Genomic DNA, 18,919 nt, shown 5'->3' on the forward strand with positions numbered 1-18,919 from the left:
GGCTTCTAATGGCAATCTCTTTGCAGGTTACTTCAAAAGTGGTGGATTGAGGCACACACATAATGACCCATTCCAGTCAGAAACAGAGACAGCCTCAAAGGGTGTTGCCAATGAGATCTATAGCATGGGACGTGTAAGTGTATACAAGAGCAGTGTTGGTACCATTTTGCATGTATATCTTCCTGACAAAAACCTAAAGAAAAAAAAGTCAAGACTGCACATTTTGGAGGATTAATCATCTGAGATTTTTCTTTAATTTATCACCAACAGGAGTAATGTTCACTTTCTGTTTTACAGGGACACCCACATAGACTTTAAAAAGCATAAATAAAATTATGTCCACACAGGCTGTGGGTCTGTGCAGCAGCTGTTCACATGACACTATATTTTATATGCATACATTTAATCATTTTTTTTCCTAAGCAACTGTCTCAATCTGTCAAAATATTTGTAAATGGATTCAGTTTCCAGTGAAATTTGCTTTCACTAGCACAACAGAGAGACAGGGAAGACTTATGCCCAGTGGGAAGAAAAAAAAGCAAAATTGTTTTCCATTGCAGGTTGAACAGCTCAGTCCTAAGGCGTTTGCCTTGATGGCTGTGTGAAGCCAGTACTCTCACTTAGCAGCTACCTCATTTCTGGGCTGAGATGTTTCATTTCATCAGACGGATTTCTCCACAGCTGAACAAGCACAAACAACATGGTAGGTGACAGAGGACAGCTCTGTATTTCAGTAGAGGAGGGACTCACCTGAAAAGAAGGGATATTGGGGATTTTTTCCTATTTTTGCCCCTAACACCCTCTGTCCTTCTCTTGTTTTCCCGTCCGTGTAATATATCAATGCTTCCCTTTTGGTATCTTGGAAACCTCTATAGTCCAAGGGTGCCTGGGGATTTAGTGATAATTTACTACAACTAAACAGATGAGCTGGTAACTGCCTCCCATCAGTTCTGCAGCAGATTCAGTGTCTGTGTTAGCCCAACCTCCTTGTAACTGACCCTCTGAGCTCACAGGTGTGGGGAGTAGATCACTTAAACCTCATGGCTTTCCAGATCCACGGCTGTCCTTTTTGTGAGATAACACAGATCTTCATAGACTCATCAGACAGGGAGGAGCAATGTGTCCTGAGAAAATGGTGATGAGGGCAGGCATCATCATGATGCAGAATTGCTTTCCAGAACTCTCCTGGTTTAAAGCACAGGATGTGGGATCCCTTCCCCAAGTGGAAACACACAGATAGGCCAACACTGCCCACTGGTATGGTCTCAGTCTTGTCTAACTTCAGCTGCCTGGGGGCTCCCACAGCAGCTTTTGTACCTGCAGTCGTATCAAAGCTGTGCACTCGTAGCTGTAGAAATCCACGTGTTTTGATTGCACCCTGAAGGAAATAAGCCTTACAGCTCATATCAATATATTGAACTTTAACTTTGTTGTATAAACCAGAAAATCCTGATGTCAAGTCTATTTTTAAGCCCTAATCTGTAGCAATGAAAGTGAGAGATTGATGTGTTTGCTAAAGCAAGGGGATTTATATGTGCACAGGACTACCTGAGGCCTTACAGAAGGCTTTGCAGGGGGAAGGAGCTGGTTCATTTAGTTGTGTAACTCAGTGGATGTTTTAGTCTTGGCAGGAGCTGCTTCTAGGGTAACTAGAGCAAAGAACACCCTTTCCTTACACACCAGAAATACTGAGCATTTGGCATAGTCTTGAGCCCATCCTTTCTGCCTCTGAATTAGGTTACAGGTAAACCAGGTACCTTATTTTCAAAGCAGAAACAGTTAACAGCCACCCTGCCTTGGCTGAGACTGTTGTGTATGCTTCCAGCTGGGACCACTGATGCACCTGTTGCTTCCAACTGTGGCTTAAGGCAGGCACTGGGACAAGGCTGACCATCTCCTGGCAGAGATAAATGCCCTCCTGTCTTTCCCAGACTTATGCCCCACCATATAAGCAATATAACCTCGCCTAGGCAATATGTGCTTCTTCAGATTGTTGTTCCATCAAAACTCTTTGTCATTTTCTGACAGCCACCAGGAATTTTGAAATCTCATGCATTTCACACCAAAACCATCTGTTGATGTCAGAGCTATGTGCAGGGTCTTCAGTACTAAAGAAAATTAGACCACTGATTATTTTGCTTGTGGCTCCTTTGGCATTCTGGACTTGATACTCAGTGATTAAGTGGCCAGATGTCCTGAAGCTGTTGCATACAGCTGGACAATAAACTGTCTGCTACAGAGAAATAGCAAAGGCCTTCCTCCTTTATTAGGGTAAACCTGACAGTTTTATTGACTGGCTTTTTGCCTTGGTCATATTTACAGTGTTACACTCGACCTATTTAAATCATTTCAGTAGCAAGCTGGATACTCTCTGAAAGCAGTTCTGATTCCAGACTGAAGAATAGGTAGTTGTTTAATGAATGCAATGAGCTGTCATATAGCCACATTTTAATATGAAAAATAATTATTCCTCTCTAACAGCTGACAGTTTGTTTTGCTGTGGGCAAAATACAGCTTTGATAAAGTACATTGCCTAAATGAACTCAGCTAGTTTGAGAAACACACTGCAGTAGCAAATCAGTGCTTTTACTACCTGTATACAATACATGATTTTATGTTTTTATACATAAAAAAATCTACTGCAGATATTATAAACACAAGATAAATAAAAAACCCAACCAAACCAAACACAGCAAAACCCAAAACCAAAACCACAACAAAAAAAACCCAAAGAGCAAAGAGAGCAAAGCCAAGAGCAAGTATCGGTCCACACCAAATTAATCATGTAGTTGATAAATGAAGGATCCCTGCAGCTCCATCTGCAGGGCTGTTTCTCAGGCTCTGGTCTTGTAGGCCACTGCTGCTCTGTAAGACATCAGAAGGACTTCTGTCAAACTGTGGCAAAGAGAAAAAAAGTCTCCTCTTAAAAAGATCCTAAGCATATTCCCACAAATGTAAGCAAGCAAAGTTTGTGTTCGCAAGCAAAATTAACAGTGAATGTGTCTTAACTAGTTGTAAATTAAGCTATTGTGACAGCTTGACAGAACAGGATCCTGGAAGACGAGACACTCCTTTACTCTAAAGACATGACTTAGAAATATTATCTTAGGAAATGCAGCTACACTCTTCTTGATATACTGTCCTGGTCTGCTGCCACACTTGTATCTCACCCCTCTCAGGTCCAGAAGATGTTCCAACAGAGGTGCCGGATGTGTTTCTGGGGAGCAAGTGACAGTCTCCCACTTCAGTGTTTACACTGGTGGCCGCACTTAATCAGAATCATACCAGTTTTTTTCCTTTGTTGGTTTTATCCTTTTTCACTACAGCAGAGAAAGCCAGGATTTTAGAACCGCTCTGCCGGAAAATGTCACGTAAATATTACCGACCCGCTTGGCCAGCAGGAGCTTTGCAGGGCACGCTGCGGATCGGGCTGTCCCCCATAAAATAAATAAATAAAAAAATTTGCTTTGCTGTTATTTGGACGCTCCAGAGAGGAAAGTTCCGTGAAGCTTCTGCGCTGCCGGGGCGGGGCAGCAGATGGCGCTGGTGCTGCAGGAACCGCCGCTCGCTGCCTGTTCATTGACTGGAAGAGAGGTAAAAAGAGGGAGAAAAGGAAGGCATTTCCAGGGACTCATTTCTCTGGCTGTTGATATCGTTTAGGGAAAAAAGAAAGTGGTAAATATTAACAAATTCCACTCAAAAATAGCGGGCTGTGTGCCCAGCTATTTGACTAAGCGCACCACCATAAGGCTGTTGCCAATAGTCTCACAAATAACTGAAATTTGATCGTAGAGAAGTAGTAGTTGCAGTAAAATAATCAAGATCTGATCATATAAAAGTCGTAGTTCGATTAAAGGTAGACAGTTGTGAAGCATAATGTATAGAATTGTTAGGAGTGCTATGTTTGAAGTATGCAACCATGGATACCTCACCAAGAAGTTACTGGGCCATGTATACTGCTTGGAAATCCCCTTACCCTTCCCATCTTGATCTGAGTATCAAGACTTTCAGTCAGTACAGCTAAACAGAACTAAACAATAATTGGTTTTGAGTAAAGATATATAACCTATGGAACCGATCACTGTAAAGGTTAAATTCAAGAATGGACTTATGTAACAGAAAAGAAGTATACAAATGAATGGAAGATTGGGCTCATGTAACAGAAAGGTATAAAAATGAATGGGTATTATTGCTAAGTGGAACACATTTGGAGGAGCGATGCCCTGTGTTCCCAGCAAGCTGAATAAAGAAGTGTCTGCTTGTTTACATCTAATTGGTGTTGGATAAGTTTCTTTCGTCCTGTTTGGTGACAAGGCTGTGCTCAAAACGTGCCTTGTTTTCAAACAGCTTAACTAAGTAAAAACTAACAAACAAAGAGCAACAAGAAAAAAAAAAAAAAAACACAAACAAAACCAACCCAAACCAACCAAAAAACCCACAAATAAAAAAAAAAAAAAGCCAAACCAAATCGGAACAAAACAACAAACAACTAACTCCCCCAATCTAAGGTCTGTATGAACATGCTGAAAGACCCAGGAATGTCTCCATCCTCAACTAACTGGGGGAGTGCTGGAGAAATGTGGAGAAATAATAACAGGCACAGCCAAAAAGGGGTATAAATGAAACAGTTTCAGAAGAGAAGACAAGTTTGGAAAGAAATAAAAAAAAGTATTGTGACGTATTTGACTACCCAGATCATGCCAGAAAACTAAAGGGAGGTGTACAGGTATTGTGCAAGAAAGTTTATTTCAGATTCTCTCTCCTGTACTAGCAATATAACATGATCCCATTGTACCTATTATCTCATCCCATCTATTGTTTTGCACAGCCAAATCCTTTTATGTAAGTTGTTATATCTCACCTGACTTCAGTCAGCACTGGCAACATAAACCAGCTGTCTCTCCCTGTGCATCCCCCTACGCTCCTGCCAATTCTCTAATCTTTTCAGGAAGATCTACTTTTTTCACCAATTGTTCTGTCTTTCAATTCTGAGACTTATGACGATTTACAATCCTTTCCAGTCTCATAAACTTTGTACTGCTCTTAGTCCTTGTAGTTGCTTTCTAATAGTCAACCTTCCAGTTACCTTAAGATCTCTTACCTGTATTTGTTGTTTCTACTTAGGTACTTAAGCATCTCTCTAATTTAATTCTCTGTATTCTAAAACAAAACTTGAAAGAAATACAGCTGTTTATAAATAAGGCTTGTATGGAAATCTATTGTTGCCTACAGCACATTGCTGAAAGGGCTAATGAAAAAATTAGAGAAAATTCCACATGATGATCTCATTGATTTTCCTTCTGGCTAGGAAAAACATTTGTTTAGCACAACAAACTTCTTGAACATATTATAGCTTACAAATGGAGTATAACATATATCCACTTTTTTGTCATGTCGAAGGTGATTTATTTCTGGATGACATAGAAGAAATCTCATGATTCAGCTACTTCAGCATTGAAGTTAGCCACATTTTCAGCAGAACTTTGTTGCTATTTGGACACGTCAGTGAGAAAACTACTGTGGGGGACCATTGAGCTCTTTGCTATTTCAGGGTGTCACAATGGTATCTACTATTTAAAAAGTCTGGACCCAAGTGGATGTGTAGTGGTTTTTAAGTAAAAGCTAATAGCTGTTGCTGCTGAGTAAAAGAAAACTCTGCAAACCAGTGTCTCAGGGGAATTGTACAGGATGCATGTGTTGACTGTCTGAGCTGCTATGTATTAGCATAAATCCATGAGTTAAATCATTATTTGTAATTCGAAGTTTGTTGAAAATCTTCTAAAGTGAGATCAGGAAGAAGATGTACAATTATTTTTGTTTTGCATAATGAGCCTGGCTAAGTAGAAGGTCACCTCAAAGTAGAGTTTTTCAAGGATACCAACATTTCCTTATCCTATCCTGTGTGTCTGATAAAATGGCTGGGTCTCAAGATGTGTGCTCCACTAATTGAAGGTCATATTAGCATGAAAGGGTCTAGCCTTGGCTGATAGCTACTATTTCAATTTAACATTGGTTTTCTTATAAAATAGAAATATGTTTCTCCTGCAAGAGTTACTCTTCATAATGCAATCTCATAAAATCTAATGTAGAATGGTACATTCATGTCTATCAGTTTAATCTTCCCCTTATTTTAAATAATTAGAATGAATGAATAGAAATAAAATCCACATGTAATAACAAAGAGATAATATCATGTGTGTATATGAAATATCACTTGACACTGTTTCTACAGTGAATTAAGGCTTTGTTGATCCTAAGCAAAAAAAAAAAAAAAGTCAACTGGATTATAACACATAGCTTCAGTGAGGGTTTCCAGGATCTTAGAAATTAATGCAGCGTTCATGAATATGGAAGAGGTTTCCTTGTGGGATTCAGAAATGAGGTGACAGTGCAGCAGCTGGCCAACAAATCCATGTGACTGTTGGTACAAGGGTATAAATATCATCCACTGCTGCAAGCACAAGTTAAAGATGTGGCATAGACCAGTTTTTAAGTTGTCTGCTGTGCAAAAGAACTGTTGTCTCAGTCAAGAAACACAAAAAATAAAACCTATGGTTTAGGTTTTATTGTGGGGCCAGGGCATTCCTTTGAAGCTTCAGGTGCCGGCTGAGGCAGGACACTTGCCTCAGTGATTCATTGCTCCTAATCAGGTCAGTTGTTTCTTACAAAACTAGCATTTACTAGGTCCTTTGGTCTTATTTTAGCATTGAGAAGTGTTCTGAAAAAGGGGTATGACTCAGGTTCCTAACAGCTGTAGATTCTATTCAAGTAGGAAGAAGTTAGGTGCATTTTAGAAGTATTTAGAGCTAATGAAAACCAAAGTATTTTGAAATTAATCTCAGGTGATAAAACTATGATCCTAAATTGAAGTTCTCTGTAACTATGTTAATGCTGTCCAGCATAATCGGCTCGAATTGCTATCTAGATGTTAAAAATATCAGTCACCTCAGATAAGCTGTTATCAGGTATGCAAATTACTTTGCACATAAAATAGGTCTTGACAGGTCCCAAAATTAAAACTGCCTGGTTCTGTGTGGCATTACTTAGTCCTACTTCACCAGAGACCCCCATCTGAAAGTTGTCTCCTTACTGATTTGGGACATAATGGAGAATTGGATTAATGATAGCTGGGATAACAGCATGATATAGCATGTTAGGAAGGGGACATATTACAGCTGCCTTTGTCTGAGCATCAGTACGTGACTCTGGGAAGGTTTTGTGCCACGAGCTGGATTTCTTGTAAAAACTTGTCAGAACGATTGGCATTCTTGATCAAGGGGCTTGGGTTTTTTTCTGCACTTGAATGAGAATAAATTATAACAGTATAGTTAGTATTTGTTTAGAGAGAAGAATCTGTAGCCATACTGGAGAATGCTGAGCAAGGAGACAACTCTGAAGGGATGCCTCTCTTTTTCTGAGTAATTGGGCAGCAGGATCCTGAAGCAATTTGTTTCTTATACAATCTTCCTCACAAAACTCTTTGCTGAAATATGTGGATACCTGAGATGTGTCACCCTGAAAAAAATCAGCAGAGGAGTTCCTGAAATTTAATTTTGTACACATCAACACATTTCTTGATTAGACTTTAGGCTTTCAAAAAAGATGCCAGTGTTTTGCTGCAGTAAAATTAGGACTTAAATCTTCATCCAGTTGCTTTTTCTCACAGCACTGCTCTCTGTGGACAGAAGCAGACAATCTGCACATGCTTTGTTCTCTATCCACATCCCTGGCACATGGTCACTGACATTGTATAGACCAAAACATTACTGCAAGCTTTGGTTTCCCAAATGCTGTCAGGTCAGAAAAATGGTTGACCAAGCTCAGGTGACTTATTTTTCATAGTTGTTGTGTTTCGTTTTGTTGATGTTACTTTGTGTGTTTTTTTAATTATAGGCCAGAAGAAGAAAAGGCTCATTACAATCACAATATATGCCATGCATAAACCCTAATTTACAACTGTGGGGGAACACTGCATTCTGGATTACCTGTCAGTTGTAGACAGCAGCTATCACTTCAGACTTACAACAAAGGAGAAATGGAAGGCTTCCCTGTTCCCAGGTACTGTTCTATTCTGCAGTGTCATGGTGAAATATTAATTACATTTATCAGAGCAGGATTAAACGTGGAATGAATGATTAATTATTTGGCACTGGGATAGATTAAAGTTCTGTCCGGGGTTTATGTATTCATTAATTACTTGTTAAATCAAAGCGACACCACTTTGGAGGAGGAGCAGTCTTTTCAGCTCTGCTGGTGCAGTGGTTTGTACAGTTTATTTGGTGTTCGAAGGTGCTATCTGTAACAAATAATTGTCATGATAATATATTCTACTTCTTAAGCATGATGAAGAAACCTTTAAGCGTGTACTGCACAGTTTGCTTCCTTACAGGTCTTAGCCTTTTATTTTTGTCCTGTATGATGTTTTGAAAGGCCGTTTAAGATTTAATGTAACATATCTTTGATGAATTTTTGCTATCAGAGCAGAAGCAATAGTCTGGAATGGCTTTACTCATGATCCTCAGCAGAGGAACCTGCTACCAGGAGAGTAGACAAGTGTAAGCCCTCCCTGCTGGATGGTCACCTGCCCAGTACCTCCACTAGTGTGGTCGCTCCGTGCCACAGAGGTCACGTATTCTTTAGCAGGACAGGACAGCAGGAGGCTCATATTAATGATTGTGCCTAAAATATGCGTCTTAGAGTGTTTCTGAGCTGATAAGATTTTCCAAGAACCTTGGGAAGGCTCCACTTTTCTGTTGATGGCTTTGTGTACATGGAGATATGCCTTGTGGTACTTTCACTTAACTTTTACTGGGCTGATGTCAAGATTGACCTCTTACTGCAGTTACTTGGATTTGATAGCACTTTATGCATATAGTGGCACAGACTGAAGGCTGCCAACAGGTTCAGCTTTGCCCTGTCCTACCTTCCTTAAGAGTAGGTAGCCATGCTGTTCTTCATGATTATATTAAATAGTTTATAAATATAGATGATATTAAATAGCAGCTGTGTTGCCCTGAACTGGGGGAGTAGGGGACTTTGTAGACATGTGTGTCATTGAACTCTTAGCTGATATTTTGTGAATGATAAAAGCCATCAGGTATCTGCATTGTTTTCTTTGTACAAGGAATTCCTCCTTTCTCCTCAAAAGACCTGTTTTCATGATGTTCAGTATTTAACAAAGGGAGCCAGGACAAGGTTTGCCACTTTGTGACTAAAGGTTTACTAACATAGGTAAATACTTATCCTTCAGCTTTTTGTTTTCTGTGTTCGCACTGCATATTGTTGAAGTGCAGAATCACAAGCTGTAGGGTCTGAGTGTTTATAGGAGTTGTAGAGGTTGATTAAAACCAGATTCTGTCTGAGTCTACGTGGATGTCACAGTGAGAAGAGAAAATAAGAGAACTGGTCAGAAGCCCAGGTACTTCTAGAAATGAAAAATGGGGGAAAAGTGTCAAAATGTATGAACACATTTGAAAATATTAACCTCCCCCAAGCACCAGCCCCCCCTGCTCCAGAGAACTCAGCTGTTTGGGACATAGCTAGGACCACAGGCAGCAACTGCAATGAGATGGTTATCCCTTCAGGAAAGCCCTAAAATTCCAGGACTTGAGAGAAAATATTATGAATGTAGCACTGCTGAGAGGTGCTAAAGAACGTGTCACACTGAAGATGTGATATACCACACGGAATCAATAAACAGCCCTCTGACTAACTGGAAACAGTGGTGCAGTTTCTCATTTCTACCTCATTTAAATAAATCCATTAGTATCAGGAATCAAGTTGTGTGTCCCAGTGGTGCTGTGTCATGAAAGGATATTCACTAACCTAAGTGTAGGGGATACTTTTGGGGGAGCATGCCTTTTCTGCAAAGCATTTCCCAGGTTTTGGAGGCTGCTGGATTTGTGAGTTCTCATATTTATTAGTCAATTCCCATTTGTCACTATTATTATTAAAAATGACAATACCAGTTTTTGTATCCTGGACTGTGTTGTACTGGTCTGAGTAATAACATTCTTTATTTTTAAGTCAAGAGCATTTTGTTTATGTACTCTATCCACAGGGGAAAATATACTTCTTCTATTGCTGCAATGCACAAGGGACAGTTAAATCTAATAAGTTAATCTAGACTTCTAGAAACAAAATTAAATTTTCAAATAAAGGCAAAATGACAGCTAAGGCATAAATCTTTTATTTAAAATAAAAAATAAGCTCATTCAAATGCAATCAGAGAAGACAGATGTAGGTAAAAAACAAGTAGAGACAGGATATATGGTGCATAAATTTGCTATGTCTATGTGATAGATCAAACAGGGTGACCTTAAAAATGTTCCTAAAACATCAGCTAAAATATGAAATTTGCATATATTTAAATACTGCTTGTTAATGAAAGATGGACTAGAAAGACTGTTAACACTGAAAGTAAAATATAGCACAGGTGTAAAGTGTATAACAGAAAGGTCACATTAGCTATCAGTGGCTAAAATGTAAATATTTACTAGCTTGAAGCTGGCAGGAAGTTCCATAAATTAGAAATATTATCTTCTACTATTTAATATATCTTCTTAGGGAAAATATTTAGCTGAAAAAAAAAGACCGTGATTCAGCAAAGTTCATAACTAACTAAATGCTTAACGTCAGACAGCTTCTTAGATCCAAATTACCTTAATGGGACGACTCACAGGTGCAGTTTTACCAGAGACAAGGGCAGGTCCCTCTGATGAAGCATGTTACCAAAATCACAGAGGCTGCTATGAAGCTTTACCTGCCTTTGGATTGGTAAAAAAAACCTATTTATACTCAGATTTATCAAGTATTTTTCATTCTCTTTTTCTGGTCCAAACCTGTGGTAGATGGTTGTGTTTCTAAGTGTCAGATCAGATGGGCACCTGGGAGGTGGCATTTATTTCCTATTCAGGAGAGAAAATGCAGCTTGTCAAGAGGACCTGATATTAAGTCATAAGGAGCTCTTTTGCGTAAATAGTCTCCTTGGACAAAAAACTACCTGGGGTTTCTTGATTCCTGCTGTCTTTCTTTCCTGGAGACCTTTTCCTCTGTCACCCTGTCCTCCCAGCAGCATGTAAGCCATGCTACTTCCTGGGCTAGGATGTGTTGGGATTGAGTCCCCCCAGGTGTCTGCAGTCAGCCTCCAGCTTTTTCACCATGTCCTCAGAATGGGAATTTCTCCAACTACGTAGGCAATGGCATAAGCACCTCTTGTTCAGCTCCAGTGCCCTTAAAGAGTTTGAGACTGGCCTGTCCATCTGGTCATCCCTAGAAGTACATTGTAATTATCTCCTGGTTCTTAATAAATCTGGGTTTTCTAGAGATTTCCGCTGTAATTGGATCAGCCATTAATGTAGCCCAGATTTCCTACAGTATTCTGCTGAGATTACACCTGTTCCAATACAGTGACCCAGTTAGAGCCAAGATACTTGTGTGACTATGAAAAAGGAAATCCCTTTGTAAAATGTTATAGGTATTTTAATGTACAGTATCACAATAAAAGACATGTATTTAATGTGAAAAGCATTGTCCAGCCCCTGGAAACAGCAGATGGATGTGTCAGTGGCTTTCCACCAATCCAGATATGGATGTAGGTACTGATAGGCAGAAGGGGATTTATCTTTTCAATTGCCTTGTGTGATGTTTTGTTCTGCTGTTTTGTTAGCTCATTAATGTTCTTTTGTGGGGGTTTTGAGAATGATTTGCTTTTAAAGTGGTATAATCCTGAAAGGTCTTTTTTGTATTCATTGCTAGGAAAAGTGTAAGTTCTTCAAGCCATTGATTAGTGACAAATGCCATCTTTTGAGAAGTTCTCTTAATCTTTGAGATGTCTGTTTTGAAGGTCACTCCCATTTATTAAAGAATTGCAACTGTACACCTGAATATTTCATGAATTGCTGGTATTGTTTTTAGCTTTTGCAACACTTCTGCATAGGAAACAAGTCAGATAGCAGAAAGATTTTTGAAATAACCCACATATTGACCCGTTATTATGTTGTCATTGGTTAAGTTGGATTTTTTCTGTTACGTTTTTATTACATAACACAGGACAAATAAAAATCTGAGGTGGTGTATATGTGCACTGTGGGAATACTGTCTCCACACCGAGTGTCAGCTGTGTGGGGTTGTTCAAGCAGTCCTCATAAACCTCTGGTAACATCTGCAGCATATAGGGTGAAAATACAAACCCAGAGAGCAATAGAAAATAGCCAGGGGGGTTTGCAATAAAAGTGTGTAGGTTAATCACTGGATTCCCTAGAATGACTTGCATGCTACACGTCTCGGGCCCTTTTCTTTGGCCTCAGTTGCTGAGGGATGTCATCCTCTCTATAAGACAGGATTTGGTGCATCATAAAAAGCGTAAGTCTCTCACTGTTTCTTGATGAGGGTTCTTTCTGCATGTGGCAGGAGCCTGTCATTCCATAACAAAGGTCTTAGACTCAGTCTCCACTGATGATTTGTGTTTAGGTGTCTTACATTTGCACTGTCTCACCCCATGGGAATGGGCTGTTGAAGACAAGGTCCCTCACACTGTGGGATCATTAAATCCAGGTCATCTATAAAAGATTTGGTCTGTGAAAGAAACTTTCCTACATGTTGTTGTAATAAAACATGCCTTGGCAGGAGACATTTTTGAAATGCTTCTTGCAGGACTGCATCAGTGTAAAATTTAAAATTTGCCCTGTACTCTCAGCACTCTGAAAACTCAGTTTCCAGGATTACAAGTGAACTTTACTCACCTACTGTTTTCTTTAAACTTGCAACTTTTGGCTGCTTTGTAGACTGATTTAGGTTACAGAATCATTAGAGCTTGCTAATTTAGGGAAATTAGGTTTATTTGTTTACAAGAAGCCTGTTCAAAAAATGATATACTGTTCCAGTGTGGTCTTTCCTATGGATTAGGTACAGTAGAGTATGTGTATTGGGGCAGCCAAAATACAAGTAGACAATTAGCTTTTCTACCAGAGACTAGTTTTGTTAACATTCCCTTGATTTGACAGCTGGAATAGATGAATGTCATTACTGACCTTTTCGATTTTACAGCTTCTTCACTTCCATAATTCCAACTCCTGCAGCTGCACAATGGAAATGAACTTTAATAATGTTCCCCAAACTCCTGAAAATGCCTTACTTAACAGTCACATTTTACAACACTCTAAACAATTGGAACCTTTCATATCACTGCTTTTAAAACCATCGACTAAATCAATTAGTGTTAGCAATTATGTGGTGGACATTTCTCGACTGTTTTGTAGAGCAGATCTGAATAATCAGGCATTAGGTATCCACACTTCAATGTGATATATGATGATGGAAAAATTTATTCCTGAGTTTTAATTATTGCTGGAAGATATTCTCTAGGTTCTGCAATTAATGTCTTTAATTTAATGTTATAGGGTCAAATACTATTCACTTTAGTAATGAAAGAGCAGAAACCATTTATAGAATGTAAGTTCCAAAGGTGCAATTGTGTAAGCTGTGGTATCCCACTGAAATCAAAGTAATGACAAGATGTTTTTCTAGATGAGACTGCTGTTGTTCTTAATGTAGTTAATCATAGTCTGCACTTTTTTGAATTATGTTCTAGTTAAAAAAAAGACAGAGAATTAGAGGGGATTCCATCACTATGGAGAATGTGAGGTGAAGTAACTTTAATTTAAAGCTATTATTACAGTTGGGGGTTTCTGTTTTGGGGGTTTTTTGTTTGTTTGTTTTATATACAAAATAAGACTAGTCCAGATTTGATTATCCAGATCGGGTAAAAGCATAGGATTCAAAATTGGAAAGAAAGGTGAAATTGTACAGAATGGCAAAGTTAACCTCAGAAACAAGAATCCAAATTGTTAGTGATGTTACTTGATGGGCTCTAGGGGTGACTGGGGCCCATTGGCTCCCATGACTATGGGGCTTATGGCATTGACCTCTTGCTCTTCCTACTGCCAGACAGCCTGGTTAAGTCCACAGTGTATTAAACACATTTTAACATATTCTAATAGTCCTTTTGAAAGGCTTATTTCAAAGCCCTCATGTATCTAATGGATTGAGTCTCTTCTGAGAGTTCAAATATCCTAATGAGATTAACTCATTAAATAACTGCCCATCACTTAGTTGCTGATAATCTGTTTCGTTTGTGGCACTGGAAGAGAGAGCTGCCTCTGAAAATGTTAGCACTGCTTGGAGATGATTTCTCTTTGAATATTTTTAGATTATTACGTTTTCTACCCTAGACAAGCCAGTATCATTTTCCCTGTCACACAAATGGATTGGACTGTGCAATAACAGTCTTTCTCCCTTCAGGTTGGTCAGGCAAAGGTGACAGGTTTTGCCACCATGACATTACCTCCTTCTTTAAGGAACAAGACTTAAACTTCCCTGTGACTAATTAGTTGTCTCTCAAGGGATGGATTTGTCAGCACTTACAGAAGCAGAATGGCACAGATGCCTTCCACAGATCCAAAGAAAGGGAAAAGTAAAATAATTTCACCTCAAATTTTACAAATTGGCAAAAAAAACCCACCACAAATAAAATACACATATGAATGTTTATGAATCAGTAAAAAACATGGCAGAAAACACAGGATAGCACTAAACCTGTATGCTAGTGTCAAGTGGCAGATGTTGCCTCCTTTTAACAGAGGTGGTCTGAGTCTCATTTCTGCTGCCTTATTTGTGCCCCGGTGATCAGGGACAGCTTAGGAGTGAGTGGTTCATTGGGGAAAGGCCAGAAAGGAGTTTGGTTTTGGAATGCCTCATGCAGGGAGCAGATGAGCCTTGGCATGGAAACAGGTGGCAGAGGGGCCAGGAAGAAGTCCAGGCAGTGAGACCTGGTTTGGCGCTGTCGAGTTATGCTGGTTGCTCCAGTTTCAAGACACAAATGTTCTGTCCCTGGACAAAGGACACACATAATGCCAAGCCTGTGAGATTCCTTTGAGGAACTGGCTAGCCTTGGGTTGCTGGCATGCTTTAGCCTTAAGGAGCCTGGGAGTTTCCAAGCAGGATTGCTCTCAGGAGTGCTCAAAAGAAACAAGGAGCCATTTCTGTCACCTTGCACTTACACATGGGTAGTAGCATGTGTACTCTCAGCAGCAGCCTTTGGGAAAATAACAGTGCCAAGCTCTAATCTGAGATGTCCCTATAGCACAACCAGCACATAACCATGTTGGTTTAAGGCACAGTTTGAATGGTCTGAACAAGCTGGGATGTTTCTGTCCTGTTAATGAACTCACACTTGCAAACGAGACATGTGCTATTATGATGACTGATTAAGACCACACTGGTATTGTGATGATACTAGTGTAAAATTAGTAATTTCCTTTATAGCTCTTTAGGATACAAAACAGTATTACAGGCAATGTTTTAAAGATTTAAGATATTTTTCTTACAGGCTATGCTGCTCAGGTGTTTGTCTACACAGTCTTTCTGGTTGCTTCTAAAGAAAGCTCTGGTTTCTTGATGGTCAGCTGTCCAGGAAAATTGAAGGGTGCTCTTTAACATTTTTCAGTGATATGAGATTATCTTGCTTTTCAGGAGTTATTTTTGGTGAGAAAAGCTCACCAAAATTTACAGTTTTGCAAATAAAATGTGAGGATTTTGACTGTTGGTAAGGGAAAAATATAAACAACACCATTACATTTTTTTCCTGTGTTTAAGCTATTCTGGTATTGGTTAAACCATTTAAAATAACAGTGACTTTTGAATTAGGACAGAAAGTAGGAAGGGAAAGTATTTAGTCTTGTTTTTTTGAAGCTGTGGTCTCTTATTACTGTCACCAGTAGAAGGACACAGAAAAATTCTTAATTGTCTGCACAAGGACACAATACATGTTCATCACCAAGGTGAACAATATCTGAATTATTGAACCTACTAAAATAAATCCTTCTTGTGTTTGGTGTGGGGGGTTTTGTTGGCAATGCATTTTGAGCATAGCCCTATGGTTGCTCAAATTTTTAGATGTGATATCTTCTATTTAATATATTTCTGAACAGCCTGGGCTGTGACCCTAAGCACAAATATTGGAGCCTAAATTACACATATCTTTACTTCTTTTGCATTGTAAGATGTGTTATACTTCAGAACTGTTCTCCACATTCCTGGAATGAAGAAGTGGAAATATCTCTGTTTCCTAAGAGTGGACCCTGTTTGGGTCCATTCAGATGAAACTGCAGTCAATGTCTGTTTGGATGTAGCACCACTTAGTAAATAAATCAAAACAGAGAGCAGCAAGATTCATTGCTCATTTTTGCTTGCTGTAGACTTGTTTTAAAGACAGCAGAAGGAAATGGGAAAGGAGGGGAACTGCCAAAGTCACATCTGTACCTAACTGTGTCTAACATTATCTTTTATGTCAAATCATTATCATACCCAGGAAAAACCACCGGTGTTTAGTGCCAGCTGTCTGCTGATTCCAGCAACGGAACTGGGAGAAGACACTAGGAGCAAGGCAATCATTATAGAGATATGGTACCTCTATACTATTGACACTTTTAGGTGTTTGCAGTGTCACTGTGGGATAGTGGCAGGAGGCAGCGTGGTGTGGAGCTGGGAAGCTCATGGAAATGACTTGGCCACTCAGCTGAGCTGTGACAGCAGTGCTTGCTGCCAGTCCACTTTCCGGGAGGGAAAGGGCAGCAGGAGTGCTCTAGAAGAGCATCCAGCACAGTTGCTCAGGACTGGCCCTGACAGTAGGCATCCCAGCACTGCCTTCTGTTTGCTTCAGTGATGAAATTTGTTGACTCAGAAGTTTGATTAATATTTAATGTGAGAGACAACACATTGATGCTGATTTAAAAGAAGAAGTGAATGTACACTGTTATCTCTTGGGTTTTTCACAGATATGAATGATGACAGATTTCAATATTACATTCAGAATTACTCTGGGAAAGGATGTGTTCAGTCCAGGATGCTGTCCATGGTGCGGGGTGTGCTCTGGAAATGCAAAATAATAACAGCTTATGTTAGTAGCATAAACCACCGATTACATGTGCTTTGATGTGAAGAACCACACAGCCAATTGAACTTGTAGCTGTAGTCAGGGACTGATTCACCACATGATCAGTTTTAGCCAAGCAGTTTCTGAATCATGGGCCTATAATTGCTTCAGATTCCTGGTATTGATCTCTTATGTCAAAATAATTGAACTTTATGGCTGACTTCTGATGCTTATTGAGAAATCATATAATTACTTCCAACCAGCTGTGAGTCAATAGCAATTGAGTACATACCACTACTCAGAGTGCTTGATATATAAATTTCCTTCTAAATAAACACAAGACCTACAATATATTAATAAATCTAGGAGCCTGGATGCATGGTCCTAAGTTACATAATTACATCACCTAATATTTGTAATACCTGAAATATCTGTTGTGTGTTTGCATATAAAATATACCTACTCCAGCCTGAGCCCTACAAGCTGTGGGACTGCTGTGCCTGCAGAGAGCTGCTGCAGGCTCTGCACCAATGCAGCAGTTTGAGACACCGAGCAGGGATCGAGGTCTTGTTGGCCTGGCAGAAACTCTTCTATTTCCATCTGAAGTTCACACCAGTCTAGAAAATCCTGCCCTGAATATCACTTGCTCTTTTTAGCTTTGCCTTTACTCCTTTGTTTATACCAATGAACTGTCTGGAGCCTTATTTACAAAGCCCTGTATCCAGCACACAGACATCCTTGTTCTCCTTCAGAGAGGGTCTTCAGAGTAGACATATGTGTATAGTCTGTTCTTCAAAAAGCTCATACTTCTATGATTTCACAAAAACCTATCATTTCTGTTGACTGCAGGTTGGTGACAAATAAACAGTTGCAATCCTTTTGAACAGGCAGCTTAAAAAAGCTCTCTGATAAGCTGAAACTCTTTTTCTAGAATGGCTTAAGCCAAGAACTTTTGCACCCCACTGCTGATGGGGAATAGACACACACAGAGCCGGTAAGGGACTTAGGTGATTAAAAAATGTTTTACTTGAAGGTAATGAAGGCTTTGTGTTGCCTCTTTGAATAGCTTTAGCTGTCAACTTCTACACCAAATCCTACCTGAGAAAGCACATTAGCTTTACTGAGTCTTGTTTCCCATGTAATCACTGTGCTGCTAGTGCTGGTTTTATTCACTCCTGCATTTCTTTAAATATTGTTTTATTAATTCTCTTTCCTTAAGGGGAATGAAGCATTAATCAGCCAGTGCATTTAGTACCTACTTACATTAATATCTAGGCAATGCAGTGATTTAGAATTCTTTACACCTTTTTTTGCAGGTTTTTCGTTATGTTCCTTACTATCTTGAGGATACCTTTCCTCATGACACTCTACAATAAACCTTTGCAAAATGAATAGCTTTCATTATGAAATCAATGATATTCCCTCTAAACTTCAGGGGCAATGTCAAAGAAAAGCTACTATAATTGCTAATGCTGAGCCGTTTTTTATGACCAAACTCTACTTTCCAGATGTCACAGCAATTCAGTCATCACCTTCCTCAGCACTTTTGCCTTCCCTTGTCACTGTGGTTCTCTTTCTCAAGAAAGTGATTGTCAGCCATGTTTTTTTTCTGTTCTTATGTCTTTGCTCTGTTTTCTGTTTGAATCCAACCTTAAATGTACCCTTTTAAGCATAAATGGCATGAAGTTTATACTTGTGACTCTGCATAGCAGGAACATCTGGCCACTACCTCTCCTAAAGCATGATTATAAGAATGAATTTTAATTCTGAAGCATAAGAAGTAGTTATTAAGAATTTAATGTGTTAATTTTAATTGCCTTTTTTTTTTAGGAAGATCTACCATACAGACACCTGTGATCAATAGACTCTTCTTAGTACTGCCTTAGGTGTTAGAGATTTTAATTTGAAGTGGGGTTCACAATAGCATTTTTAAGAAGCCAAATCCAGGGTGCTTACTGGGACTAGCCCCTGGGGTGCTTCCTACTT

The 18,919-nt window shown here is 39.3% G+C and overlaps 2 long non-coding RNA genes across 2 annotated transcripts; one reads left to right on the plus strand and one right to left on the minus strand.

The window, feature by feature from the left end:
- The first annotated feature begins 603 nt into the window (after nt 1-603).
- LOC113948708 lies at nt 604-18,909 on the plus strand. Its single transcript, XR_003528216.1, has 3 exons — nt 604-703; nt 7,894-8,058; nt 18,764-18,909. It is a non-coding gene; the product is annotated as an uncharacterized LOC113948708 (long non-coding RNA).
- LOC113948706 lies at nt 2,267-8,058 on the minus strand. The gene is made up of 2 exons (XR_003528214.1): nt 7,986-8,058; nt 2,267-7,515 (listed from the first exon to the last, which is right to left on the minus strand). It is a non-coding gene; the product is annotated as an uncharacterized LOC113948706 (long non-coding RNA).
- Nucleotides 18,910-18,919: the final 10 nt, after the last annotated feature.

This window comes from Corapipo altera, unplaced genomic scaffold (assembly GCF_003945725.1).
Source record: "Corapipo altera isolate COAL_440 unplaced genomic scaffold, ASM394572v1 62, whole genome shotgun sequence".
Classification (NCBI taxonomy): domain Eukaryota; kingdom Metazoa; phylum Chordata; class Aves; order Passeriformes; family Pipridae; genus Corapipo; species Corapipo altera.